Source organism: Chlorocebus sabaeus, chromosome 14 (genome assembly GCF_047675955.1).
Source record: "Chlorocebus sabaeus isolate Y175 chromosome 14, mChlSab1.0.hap1, whole genome shotgun sequence".
Lineage (NCBI taxonomy): Eukaryota > Metazoa > Chordata > Mammalia > Primates > Cercopithecidae > Chlorocebus > Chlorocebus sabaeus.
Window position 1 is genome coordinate 18,898,371 of NC_132917.1, and position 13,461 is coordinate 18,911,831.

At 43.1% G+C, this 13,461-nt stretch overlaps 1 long non-coding RNA gene across 1 annotated transcript; it reads left to right on the forward strand.

The window, feature by feature from the left end:
• Positions 1 to 1,760: 1,760 nt before the first annotated feature.
• LOC140713413 (uncharacterized) lies at positions 1,761 to 11,642 on the forward strand. The gene is made up of 3 exons (XR_012095491.1): positions 1,761 to 2,214; positions 9,212 to 9,403; positions 9,903 to 11,642. It is a non-coding gene; the product is annotated as an uncharacterized lncRNA (long non-coding RNA).
• The last annotated feature ends 1,819 nt before the right edge of the window (positions 11,643 to 13,461 follow it).

Genomic DNA, 13,461 nt, shown 5'->3' on the forward strand with positions numbered 1-13,461 from the left:
TTTGAAATGTTTATGCCTTCTCCTTCTTGTTAATTATCGATCTGAACCTTTATGGATTCCGAGACATTTGTGAACAAGGCTTTCATTAATCCCCAAGGCTGCAGAGGGGTCTCGGTAATAGAATCCCCAATTTAGAGATAGGCGGGAAACTTGGCAACCAACAGGCTAATTTCTAGGGTCAAGATAGTGGGTCAGCGATGGCAGAACTTCCAGAGTTTATAAAAGGGGCACAGGGCATCTTACTTGCTCAGCAAAGATGACCCTTTGGCTGTAGCTAGGGGACAGTCAGCACTGCCCTGCCAAAAACTGAGATGTAGCTACATCCCTTCACGATGCTCCTGGGGCCGCCCCTACACTAGTGTCCCTATCCTGTGCCCTGATTTAACTTCTACTCATGTGCAGTCTACCTACCGGTAGGTTTGTCACTTCATTCTGAATTCGATATAGAAAATGTCCATACCATTAACTCCCTTCTCTTATTCCATTCTGCTCCTCCTTGCCCGTCTTCCTTCCAACCTCTCACCTACTCACCACCCAAAGGCAGTGGAGGGTCTTAAAAATAGAAACCCCAGCAAGAATCTCTCAGAACTTGGTCATCAGATCATTAGAGATGAGGAGTCCAGCGTGAGGCATGTTTCTTGGTTCTCTCACTGTAAAGTCAGCAGAGGGCCTTAGGTCCAGTCATGTGTCCTGCCGTGGATGAGGCCAGCAGAGGGTCTGAGATCTCAGCCATGGACGGGGCCGGCACAGAAGCTGCACAGCCTGTGGGAGGACACTCACTCCTCAGGAGCACAGAAAGGAGCGGGGAGGAGAGGCCTTTGTTTCCTTTTCCCATTTCGTAATCCTGAGGAACTTTGGGGAGGCTCCGACTCTGCCTACTCTCAATAATTTCCTAAGAGGAGTCACTTGCTAAGAGAAATATTGGAACTGTTTCCTTTCTATATATGATATCACCTTTAACAGTACAGCTTCCAGAAATATTCTAGTGACTAGACTTGGGCTTTGGGACATTATCAGTATTCTTATTCCCTCTTATTTTCCTGGAGGTCATGACTGAAATGAACATGATGCCACTTAATGAGAATAATGAGAAAGCCGATACCAGAGCCTAGAGATCTTACCTGCCACGGTGGAGAATCAGATGTCCCCTGTGGGCCGTATGGAGCCTGTCTCCAGAATGTCTGCTTCACCCTCTGTGGAGCCTAGAGAAGACACAGCCCCCTTCATAGACTAGAGACGCTGTGTGTCCCGTGGCACCATGTGCTTGCATGAGGACTAGTCAGTTCTCAGAACTATGCCAGCAAACCTCTCACCTCTGGCGCAGGATGTCCGTCCAGGAAAGGCCCTAAGAACTAACCCTCCTTACTCAAGCCCCGCACTATGTAATAAATGAGGACTGAGGCCGGCCTCGATTGCATGCTCCTAATAACAAATTCAAGAATGAGGGGGGCCTGGCGGGGTGCTCGCCTCCAGGAGGCCTGTGGTTTTATGTGTGTGAGCAAACACATTTTGTTTAAGTAGACCTTCCTCCTGCCCCCACCCGTAGCCCTGCTCCCCTCCACCTCTTCTTTATTCATTGCTAACAGATGCTGCAGAGGCCAGAGACAGGCAAGAGCAGGCCTGCATGGGCTCCCATGTGGGTGAGAAGAGGGAGAACTGATGAGCTGCCACAGAGCAGTGCTGATGAGGGTCTTGGCTTTGAATTTCAGTTTCCCCCTCCTCCTCTCCCTCACCCCCTGCTAACCAGGCCTTCAGACATCCTCTGCTCTGTGTCCTTCACATCTGACAATAGTCCAGATAAAAGAAAGCCTCTGTAAACTGCTAAGAGTTTGGTGTTTCACCCCACAGCAGCATGGAGGCCAGGGAGCTGCTCTCCAGGCTCCTCCCACAGTGTTCAGCTAAGAGATAAAGAGGAAGAGGCATCCTGTGAACCTAGGCTGGGGAAACCCCACTGTGCTCAGGGCCACTGTCACCAGTATCAGCAACATGCCACGTCTCAGCAGCCCAAACCACCCTGCACCAGAGATAAAACAGGACAAGGCCTGAGAAGGAGGCCAAGAACGATACTGACAAGACTGGAGCCAAGTCCCCACGAAGACAGCTGTCTCTTGAGCCCCCTTCACATCCATCTGAACACTGTCTGCCCCTCTGACACTGTGCAATGCCACATAAGAGATGTCCCTGTAGTGACGAGTTTGCCTAATGTCCTGCTGGGTAAGTACCACTTTCCTAATTCCTGCCTGAATTCTGACCCTCCTCAGGGCATGGGTTAAGGACCTCTTCTCCTTTGAAGCCTATCTTGATCCCTGGTTTCAGATAGTCACTGCTGCGCTGAGCCCTGTGACCTGAATTTGCACTCATGGCCTTTACTGTGTCTGCCTCTAATATTCCTCTCAGGAGTCTCCTTTCTCCCACGTCCTAGCCCAGGGCCCAGGGCATGGTAGTTGCCCAATAAATGTGTTTTGGATAAGTTATATCCTGGAAACACTACTGAGCTTTGTATCCGAGACCTTGAATTAAAATCCTGCTCTGCTACACTGACAAGCTGGATACACCTGACTGTGTCCTATAGCAGTATTAAAATGCGGCCTCATTTGAAGGATGGAGGTGATGGTCTCATTACTGCATCCCGCACCATTACTCTTAGTAGGTCAAATGAGAAGCCAGATGTTAAATGGCTACAATAGTTGTACAATACAACTAAATGGGCTTCATAAATGTGCTTTCACTACTTCCATTTTACTGACCCTTAGTTTTATCACTATTAAAAATGAGTACTAGAAGGAAGGTCCTAGGTCCTTCTGAACAAATTCATTTCAATTTCTCAGTTATCTCCTTCAGAAGGAACTGGTTTCATTTAGCCTCTTCTTGAAGTCAGTTTCAGCAGAGTAAGGTGGTATAGATCCCTTAGCTGTAAAACTAAGGAGCTGGGGCCATTCCCTCTGCACCAAATATACTGACTCACTGTTGTGATCTAAGTGCTCATATATTCTCAGGGGTCCCTGAACCCTCAAAGTGGGCAGAGACCACCTTCTTGGGATCTAACATTATGTGTGTGAAAGTTTAAGAAGTGAATGTGTGCCTCATTTTGGAAAGCTAATATTTGTTTCTTTGTGAACCCCAAAAGCTGAGCTAGCTGTTTGGCTTTTCATGAGATTTGAAGTTACTTTCAGGGCTTCCTGAGGGAGAGCAAAATGGAACAGAAAATTAGCAGAGATATTAAGGACCAGAGGAAAACACAGTAACAGGAAATGGACAGGAGAAATGTGGTTCAGGGCACATCCAGATCCCATCTCAGGCATAGGCCTGGATGGAAACACAGGCTTCTAAGTCGGGGCTCTTGAAAATGTTGCTGCAATCATGAGGAAGAATTACTGGCTTTTGGTCAAAGCATTAACTAAGAAGCCAACCTTGGTATCCAGAGCATTGTTTTCTACACCAGATAACAGAAATGGAGGGCCAGTTGGCTTGCTGTATCTTTGGTTATCACTTCCTACCTAGGGTTTCGTGAACTTCCTTGCCCTGGCAACAGACTTGCAGGCTTGTCCCTCCATAGACAGACCTGAGTGCTACTCTGAAGACTATGGGGAAGTACAGGATATGTTTCTTCCCATGCGGATGAAACTCACCCAGAAATCCCAGCCTACTTTTCTGCCTTCCAAGCATATTCGGCTGGCAGAATATAAACATTTTTGGTCACTAGTCATTGACTTTGGGGATTCTAGAACAGAAGCATGAATAGTGATTCTTAGGTCTCAAGAACTGAGAAACATTGTCTTCAATATGCAGTTACTGAGCCCTCCCTGCCAGGAATTGTCCCTGGCCACCTCTTCCAGCAGACCCATAGCAGAGTGCATGTCCCTGCTGTGTTCTCTCACATCACCCCATGGTGACCTCCGCCTCTGCATTTATTACATGGGGCTGAAATTATGTGTTAACTTCTCCATCTTCCCAAACAAACCATAACCTTTTAGAGGTCAGGGGTGCTGCCATATAACCAGTTCAGGTGGCCCAATCTTGCTTTGTGACCTAAGAGCTTAACAAAGTGTCTGGAAGTTAGCAGGTGCTCAGTACATGTTTGTGGAAGGGAGGAAGGAATGGCCAAACTCTTTCAGGAGCCAGGAAGTTCCAACAAAAGTGTAGAAGGACTACTGGACCTCCAGAATGCAAGCGGCTTCCAGCCAAGAAAATAAGCCTGTAATCCTAGCACTTTGGGAGGTCGAGGCAGGAGGATCACACAGGAGTTCGAGACCAGCCTGGGCAACATCGTGGGACCCCAATCTCCATAAAAAATACAAAAATTATCTTGGCACGGCGGCACACACTTGTAGTCCCAGCTGCTCGGAGGCTTAGGCAGGAGGATTGCTTGAGTCTGGGAGGTTGGGGCTTCAGTGAGCCATAATTGCACCACTGCACTCCAGCCTGGGTGACAGAATGAGATTCTGTCTTGAAAAAAAAAAAGAAGAAAGAAAAAAGAAAAAAAATTATCAGTAAACAAAATAAATTTGTAGATAGATGTATAGAGAGATAGTCTGATAAATAGATAATAGTAATAACACCACATGAAATGTACTGGGCATTAAGTCTGTGTTAAGCATTTTGCAGGCATCCTCTCATGTAATTTCCCCACAGCACTATGAGGTTTGCAGTATAACCCAGTTGTGTCAGTGCAGGAATGTGGTCCTGAGGAGTGATCTACATCGCTCCCTACAGAGACTCTCCCTACAGATCTTCTGTCCATGCCTGGAGTGATTCTTAGGGGTTAATGGAGGGGATGCCTCTCAGATCTTGCTGTTTACTATGTGTCCACCACATGCCAGACAATGGGGTGGGCCCTACATATGCATTCTCATTGAACCTCACGGGAATCCTGAGGGAGGCATATTACTATCAATAACACCTTGATAAATGAAGAAATTGAGACTTAGAAATGGGAAAAAATTAAAATGAGTCCAGGCTACAGGCAGTTCCACAGAATCTGGCATACAGTTGTCACTCACTAAATATGTATTGGATTAAATGAAATGGAATTAAATGGAGTATTCTCCACAAAGGTGAACTCTATTTTCTGGTGCTTCATTTCGCCAGACCTGGCAGATTGCCACCCGCAATCTCCCTTTACGAGGCTGCACTGTGCCTTGGGAGCCGTCTAAAGCAGCAAGAACAGGAGCAGTACCTCCCACATGAAGGAGAGTGTGTGGCAGTCATGGATTTGGGTTGAGGCTGTGGCCAGTGGGCCACAAAATTTCATCAGCCTTGTAAAGGGAGATATATTTATGCAAAAGACTTGCCAGTTGGACTGCATGGGGCTCTTTCTCCCCATAACACCTTAGGAAGGCAGTTGTGTGGTAGCAGGGTGGCTGACAGCCAACCCAGCCCAGCACACGAGTGGAGAGTTGTCAAATACATCTGTATATCTGACCCAGTGGCTTGCGGCACTTAGGTGCCAGGGGCTCCAGCAGCGATCCAGAGAGGAACGAGGAAATTGTGTTAAGTCACTGAAAATAATTTGCTTTAAAAAAGTGTATGTATTGGTTGTCTCCTACCTAGAAATCTCTCTCAGTGGGGGAATAATTTTGGATTTCTATAGCTAACTTGGAAATCAGGACTTTTAATATTTTTGGTTGGTAACATCAAAAGTCTGTGCAGTTTAATATCACCGGATTTAATATTAAAATTGGAATGTGGGGTCTAAATGGTAATTCAAACAATTATAATAATATATATTAAATACACTGTATTTTAATCATATAATTGCATATTAATATTTGTATACTGACTGTTCATATTAAATATATAATATGTTAACATAATTATATATTATATAACTATATATTAATTATAATATATGTAATACCATATATCAACATAGTACTTGTATATTTGTATATTGAATTGTATATTATATAGTACATACAAATTAGCATCTGTATGTGTTTGTATATTCTGTTGAATATTCAATATATAATTTTATAACAAAAATTGTCATAATATTGTAACTGACATATAACTGGAGCATGACGTATGTCAGTTCACGAGATTCCAGTGCATGAATCTTTCTGAGAACCTTGTCATGCCTCATTCAGTCATAAGGTTGGTTTATAGACAACAAGATTGGCAGCCCTACCCTTTGGACTATTTTTCTCTTCTCTTGAATATGTCAAAACATTACAAATGTCAGCAATTTCCATCCTCGTGGCTCAGACTGGCTCAATAATCAGTGACGTCTCCAGCTACACCATAAATGCTGGGAGAGGTAAATGCAGAAAAGAGGAGTGCTTAAGACCTGAAAGCAATTATTGTCAAAACAGGTAATCCCTTTTGTTTTTGCAACTTTTGTACAGAAAGTCCTTATCTGCTATTGTTCCCCGGGCACCAGAGTCTGTTTCCATCTTAGAAGCAAGCAACAGCGTACACCAAGCTTTTGTTGACATAAATTCCACGTTGCTTGGTGCTTTTGTTTGTTTCACACATAATCCACATTTTTGTTTCTTATGTGCATTTTTCATAGTCCTTCCTGAAGCAATGTCCTGGCTTCCATCTGGGACTACCCGTCTGGGGTCAAGGTCCCTGCAGATAACTGGGTTGTGTGTTGATGGAACACTCAGTGGGATAGAGCTGACATATTAGGCACTAAATTCCTGCAATACAGAAATTAAAAATCATCTTGCATCAGACCCTAAAACAAACATGAAAATGAGCAATAGCTCAGGTAGCCCAGCCCTAAATACACAACAGAGTGAAATTAGCTTCTTTTCTATTCTTTTCTGAAGAAGTTTTTACAAGGTTATTATGAGAAAGAGGAAAGAAAATGTGCACTTGGGATGATTCTTAAATGCAGCCCCAAGGGGATAAGAAAGAGGGAGAGAGACATGGAATATTTTGTATTATTGGTGGGACCCATGGGCATTAGTAAGCTAAGTGACTTGTCACAAATCCTTAAACCTTCAAGGAACTGTCCTGAAAGTGAAGATCACTTTTCTATCTTCCAGCTCCAGAATACTTGAGTCGAGCTTCTAAACATAGCTTTTTTTATTTATGGTAAATTCCATGATAGGTGCCCACTTTGTGAACGTTTCAAATGCCAAGACTACAAGAAACCTCAGAAGCTGCTTACTCCAACTTCGTACACAGTACAGGGCTCTGTAGCATGTCCAACAAACAGGCACCCCATTAATAGGGCACTCACTGTCCCACAATGCTGCCCATTTTCTTATTCCATGCTCCTCTGTGACCAAGTTCCTCTTTATGATGAAACCAAGTGCAAGACTCTCCTTCTTCTATTGATGAGTACAGATTCTGCCTCAAAGTCACAGGGAACAAATCCCTTCCTGTAACCATAGCTGGATTGCATGATGATTATCAGCATGAGTTTTACACTCATTCTGTCCTGGGTTCAAGTCCCACCTCCACCACTGATATAGTTTGGATTTTTGTCCCGGCCTAAATCTCATGTTGAATTGTAATCCCCAATGCTGGAGGCAGGGCCTGGTGGGAGGTGTTTAGATCCCTCATGGCTTGGAACTGTCTTCGTGATAGTCAGTTCTTAGAAGATCTGGTTGTTTAAAAGTATGTGATACCTCCCTGCTGACACTCTCTCTCTCTTATTCCTGCTTTTGCCATGTGAAGTGCCTACTTCCCCTTTGTCTTCCACCATGATTGTAGCTCCCTGTGACCTCTCAAGAAGCTGAGTTAATGTTGGCGCCATGCTTTCTGTGTAGCCTACAGAGCTGTGAGCCAATGAAACCTCTTTTCTTTAAAAATTACCCAGTCTCAGGTATTTCTTTATAGCAATGCAAGAATGGCCTAATACAGCCACTTATCTCCTAATTTGGGTCAAATTACTGAAGTTTTCTAACCCTCAATGTGTCTAGAATATAAGTACAGTATCAGGATCTATCCCATAGGTAAGGTTTGTTGTTCAGGAACATAATGGTGGGGGGGAAACATGCCAGAGAAGGATTATTGAACCATGAGTCAGAAGACTTGGTGCATTGTCCTGGCTTTGCCAAGGATAAGCTGTGTGACTTGTGCGAGTCACTTAACCTTACAACTCATTCCTCCCTTTTCGAAAGTGTCCTTCATAACACTGGCCCTGCCTATTAGCATCCAGGTGCTGTTACAGGGATGCAAGCACATAACTTCCACATTCATGCACCTCTCTCTGAGTTTATAATGCAGCTCTACTGCAGGTCTAAGCAAACACTTGGTGTTCAGTAAAAGCCTGTGGACTAAAGTGCACCCGTGCTTTCTGAGTGAAAGATTAGGAACTGCAGGCTGAGAAGGGAAGAGGCTGATCAGGTGAGGTTTATGATTTGGCAGGCTATCTGGGGGAATAAAGTCCATAGAAAGCAGAAAGTATGTGTTTGAGCTGCAGGAGACAGATCTGGGATATAGGAAAGGATTTGGGTGTCACCCGTTGTGAAAGACCTGGAAGATCCAAAGTGATGAAAAAAGCAGATCTCTGGGCTCCGGAAGGTACTTAGTGGCTGTCTCTGTGGTGCTGATGAAAGGAGTTTCTCAGAGAGGTAGGTAAAGAAAGACCTACAATACTGAGTTCAAGCGGACTGCTAGGCTGGAATGGGGCAAGCAGCCAGGGGGAGAGAAGATGGGCACAGACCTGGCCGGGGGTGGTTTTTCAGCAGAGGAGTTGTCAACAGAAACTCAATGCTGCAGTGTTTAGGGAAAACAAGGCAAAAAAGGAAATTGTCAGAAGACAGAATACAGGGCCTTGCAGTCAATTTCCTTCACCTCTTTTTAATTCTCCAATTTCACTCCTCTTTCAACACTCAGTTCAAGACCAAGTTCAAATTTAACCTCCTCCAGAAAGCCTTCCCTCATCTCTAAAAAAAACTCCAAGGAATCTGTCCCTCTCTAAAGTTGCCACAGGAATGTCGCTCTGTACAAATCATCTAGGAATTACCAATATAAAAACATAACTTCTGAACAACTGATCTATTATTGTCCTAAAATAAAGTTATTTAACATTTCACAGGTAAAATACATTATATTCCCCATTCAGCCACCTAACATCTCCCTAGAACACATAGCAAGGGTTGCATAAAAGGGAATTCTAGCTCCTGTCACTTTTGCCTTCTGACTTCTGAGCTGTGTAAGTTGCCCCTCCACTCTGTCTTACTTACAAGCCTGAAATAATGTTCAGCATCTTTTCTCTGGCAATGACTGTGCCTCCTCTTTTGTTCTTCCTCAGTTTCCTCATTGGTAGGCTGCAGCCCTTATACCACTTCATGGAAAGCTTCTCCACCAAGCTGCCTCAAGAAAGAAACCAGACATCTCTCATGAGACTGCATACTCTAAGGAGAGAATCGAGGTCGAGCTCTGTGCCTCTGCATCACCTACCATGTGTACAGCAGAGCTTTCCACAAGCTGGCACGTGATAAAGGTTGCTAAGTTTAATTTACCTTTAAAGAAAGTGGCAAAACTCTAGTGAGAGGAGCAGTGTGTGTGCAAATTGAGGCCAGAAATGAATTACTAATTAGTTTCTCTCAGTTATAACAATGGGTCTTGCACACTGAAGGTGCTCAGTAAATATCTATCACATAAAATCTAGCAACCCAAGGCCAAAGAAATAAATGTTGAATCCCCAAAGTGAACAAGTGGGTAGGACAGAGCTAAGGAAAAAAAGCAGTTACTGATGATGAAAACAAATGTACAGTAGGCAGAGCTCCCTCCCTTAAATATTGGCCTCCCTTACACAATATAATAATGAACAGCTGCTACTCTCCTTGAACCTCTGACCTCAGTCTTCCATGATGAAAGACATCTTAGTGCTCTGCTGTTTGCAGCAGGCCAGAAAGATCATTAATGGGAGGTAAAGAGGAGTGACCAGGGCTGGCCATCACTTCGAGACCACCTTTCTATCTTCCGTTTGCCTATTCCAGATACTGCCATTGGAATGTTTTTGAAACAGAGGAATCCAACCCTGATGAAGAGTCATTTTGCTTGAGTTCAGTTACGTCTTGGCTTACTCCATTCAAAAAGATTCATCTGTTTATCACACTGTGGACTGAGATGAAGGAGCAGCCCCTGGGACGAAAGAAAACACAGCGTGGAGAATAATCTCCACCCTCAAAAGGCACAGTCATTCCGAAAAGCCACGTGCTCTGTTTACTTTCAGCCATCACTGTACCCACATTCCCAGCCATAATATTCCACTTTCAAATACGTTCTTTCCCCATTCATACATATTTATCCCATATTAACCTCACATACAAGTGCCAACTTCATATTTTTGTTCATTTTTATAACAATTATTTATTAAATGCCTTCTATGTGCCTGGCACAGTGCTAAATGCTTTCTCACAGGTTATACCACTGAGTCATCATATCAATGGCTACAAGATGACTATTGCTATCTCCATTTTACTACTGAGGAAACTAAAATACAGAGAAGTGAAGTCACTTACCTGAGGTTTCACAGCTAATAAATAATAAAGTTAGATTAGAATCCATATTTTCTGATGCTAAGACCAGTTTTCATTGTACCACACTTGCTTTTAACAAGTGTATAATTTTTAAGAATTAGTAATTATGCATAATAGTTATAAATTGTGAATCTCAGGGCAGGGAAGATGTCTATGGTTTTATATATTACATTTATTAATTTAGCTGTAATTATTTTAGAGTTTAGAGTAAATATGAAACTTTGCAGTCAATTCCATTTGGTGTTCTGCCAGTTATTCCCTTGTCCTAGCAACATTTCTTTTTTCTTTTACTTTTTTTTGTGGGGGGACAGAGTTTTGCTCTTGTCACCCAGGCTGGAGTGCAATGGCACGATCTCGACTCACTGCAACCTCTGTCTTCCAGGTTCAAGAGATTTCCTGCCTCAGCCTCCCGAGTAGCTGGTATTATGGGCGCCACCACCACACCCAGCTAATTTTTGTATTTTTAGTAGAGATGGAGTTACACCATGTTGGCCAGGTTGGTCTCAAACTCCTGACCCCAGGTGATCTGCCCACCTCTGCCTCTTCAAATGCTGGGATTACAAGTATGAGCCACTGTGCCCGGGGCTTAGCAACATTTCTAACACTCTTTTTCTTTGAATATCTATGTCAAAATACTGTCCACGCCCCCATCTCTTCTGCATCTCCTCCTCAACACATGTGAACACTACCTCTCCCTTCTTCCACTTGCAGTCACAGGATAGATTTGCAGAGTTGGTGATGCTAAACCACACATATTAGGGATTCAGAGGGATGAAAAGTATTTTTTCAGGTTCTAAATAATGTGTGTTGGAATTTAACGAAAATGGAGCCTATAGTTATAACCACACTAGGGAATGAACCAGGTTCCCGGCAAACTAAGACTGAAAACTATGCAGGTGGTGTGTTTAGATCTTCAATCAGTTTTGACGTAAATCTGGGAATAAGTGGCTATTCCCTGGCCCAATCATCTGGCCTATAATCTAGTGGGTTTGGGATATGTGCAGTTTGGGCTGAAAAATTTGAAGTGTCCAATAAAAACAAGAGCTTAAAATGGGAGACACTGACACAAAGTAGTGTGAAAACATACTCTGTTCCAATAAAGACAGCTGAAAAAATTCTCCTTTTTGTAACATTGAATAAAAGTGATGACATATTTGGTCTCACACTGAATTCATAAAAACAGTGGGGTTTTTTTGGTGTTTTTTTTGTTTGTTTGTTTTTGTTTTTTTGCAGAGGGTGAAAACATTATTCGGTGTTATTTTCCAGCAACAAATGCTAGCATTTCACAACAGGTGAACTTTGGAAACTTGAGAGAGCAAGGAGAGAGCGTCATCTCCCTAAGAACAGAACTTTGGGTTCCTTCTCAATATTCACACCAGAAACTTCTGCAGGCCAGTTTATTCTTCTACATTGTTTCTGCCTGTTGTGAATTAAGTTTGAAATACCTTCTCCTGACATGTGGCATTTCACCTTGGTGCTCTTTCTCCATGCAAAAGTCTTGCCATCTGTTTTGAGGCAACTTGGCATCGGAATCTGATTCCACTTGGAAACTTTAGGATGAAACTGGTCTTCAATGCACATTAATCTCAACTAATCCTGCAGGTGGACACATGCACCAAGAGCCTCTCACTGCCTGATGTACAAGTGTCCTCAGCATGCAAGCTGCAATCACACCATTGACTCCACTCCAATGAGCTCCTCTCTCTTGAACACCCCACGCTCCCTACCCTGCTGCTGGGATGGGATCCCTTGACTTGTTTGCATATTTTAGCCTGCTAAGGCTCCCGTTTAGCATTTGTTTTTCTTGGCATTTCAAAGCATTATGTTCATTTTTATTATACCCTTGACAGACCAAATCCTAGTGCCAGCAGGCCACAATGAAACAAACACTTACAATTTATAGAAGAAATTCAGATTCTATTTTCCATGAAGCCTAGAAGTTTCATCGCCTGGTAAAATACTGCAGTCCGGACAGTAGGCTCCCACTATACTTATGTGACCTTCAGAACTGCCTTTTATGTTTAAGTCAATCTCTCTCTCTCTCTGTGTCTCTCCCTTTGCATGTACACACAGCTCTATTCAAAGCAAACTCTGGTACAGATGCCTGTTAACTTTCATAATATAGCCACAAACCTAGCTGCTGAACATTTTAGCACTGAAAACCAGCTGTTATCTTTAAACAGCTATGAAAGTCTGAGTTCCAATCATTCCAATTCTGTCTGTACAAGATATAGATTTAGGCTGCTTACTCACAGTTCTTTCTTTACTGTTAGACAATTTTCCCAAAGACCTAAGACCCCGAGGGATCTTTGGGCCCAGCTGTATATGTATTCTCCCACCAAAACATCCTACCTCCTGAAAATCTCCATCTGAGCTTAGACACTGCTCTCATTACCCACTTGTCACATAGCCACCCGTGGGTACCTTCAGGACACATATGAGATTATCATTCCTGTGCTTAAGGCTATGGGTTCCCCCAAAGAACATGAAACAAGAGCCTTACTCCTAAAAAATGAATCTAGCTAAGAGGTAACATCTTATAACAGCTAGAATAATCAATATTCTGTGTTCTACTGATATTCATAGTCATCAAGTTTAATGAATACTCTGCAAATTTTATTGGTTATGAAATATCTAATAACAACTCATGGAAGATAGAAAGTTATGACGAGGTACGGATACACATTGGATTTCTGGAAGGCTAGTAATGCTAGTAATATAGTAATATGCTCTTTTGTATCTAAGTGGGCATTCCATGGATATATGCTCTCCACTAATTTGTTGAAATCATCTACCGTGGCCTGAGAGCTGAACTATAAATAATTTTATAACTAAGAAGAAAACTGGATGATCTGAATCTTGTTGTTCCTCGGATAGTTTCCAACATGGCAGGGAGGTTCTTCTTAGAGTGGTCACCAGCCTTTAACTCATCTTTTGCTGGAGTCAGAGGCTTGTGTTTCTGAACTTCACACAACACTGTCAGACTCTCCTTCCCGGAACGCTGCTTCTTTAAAAC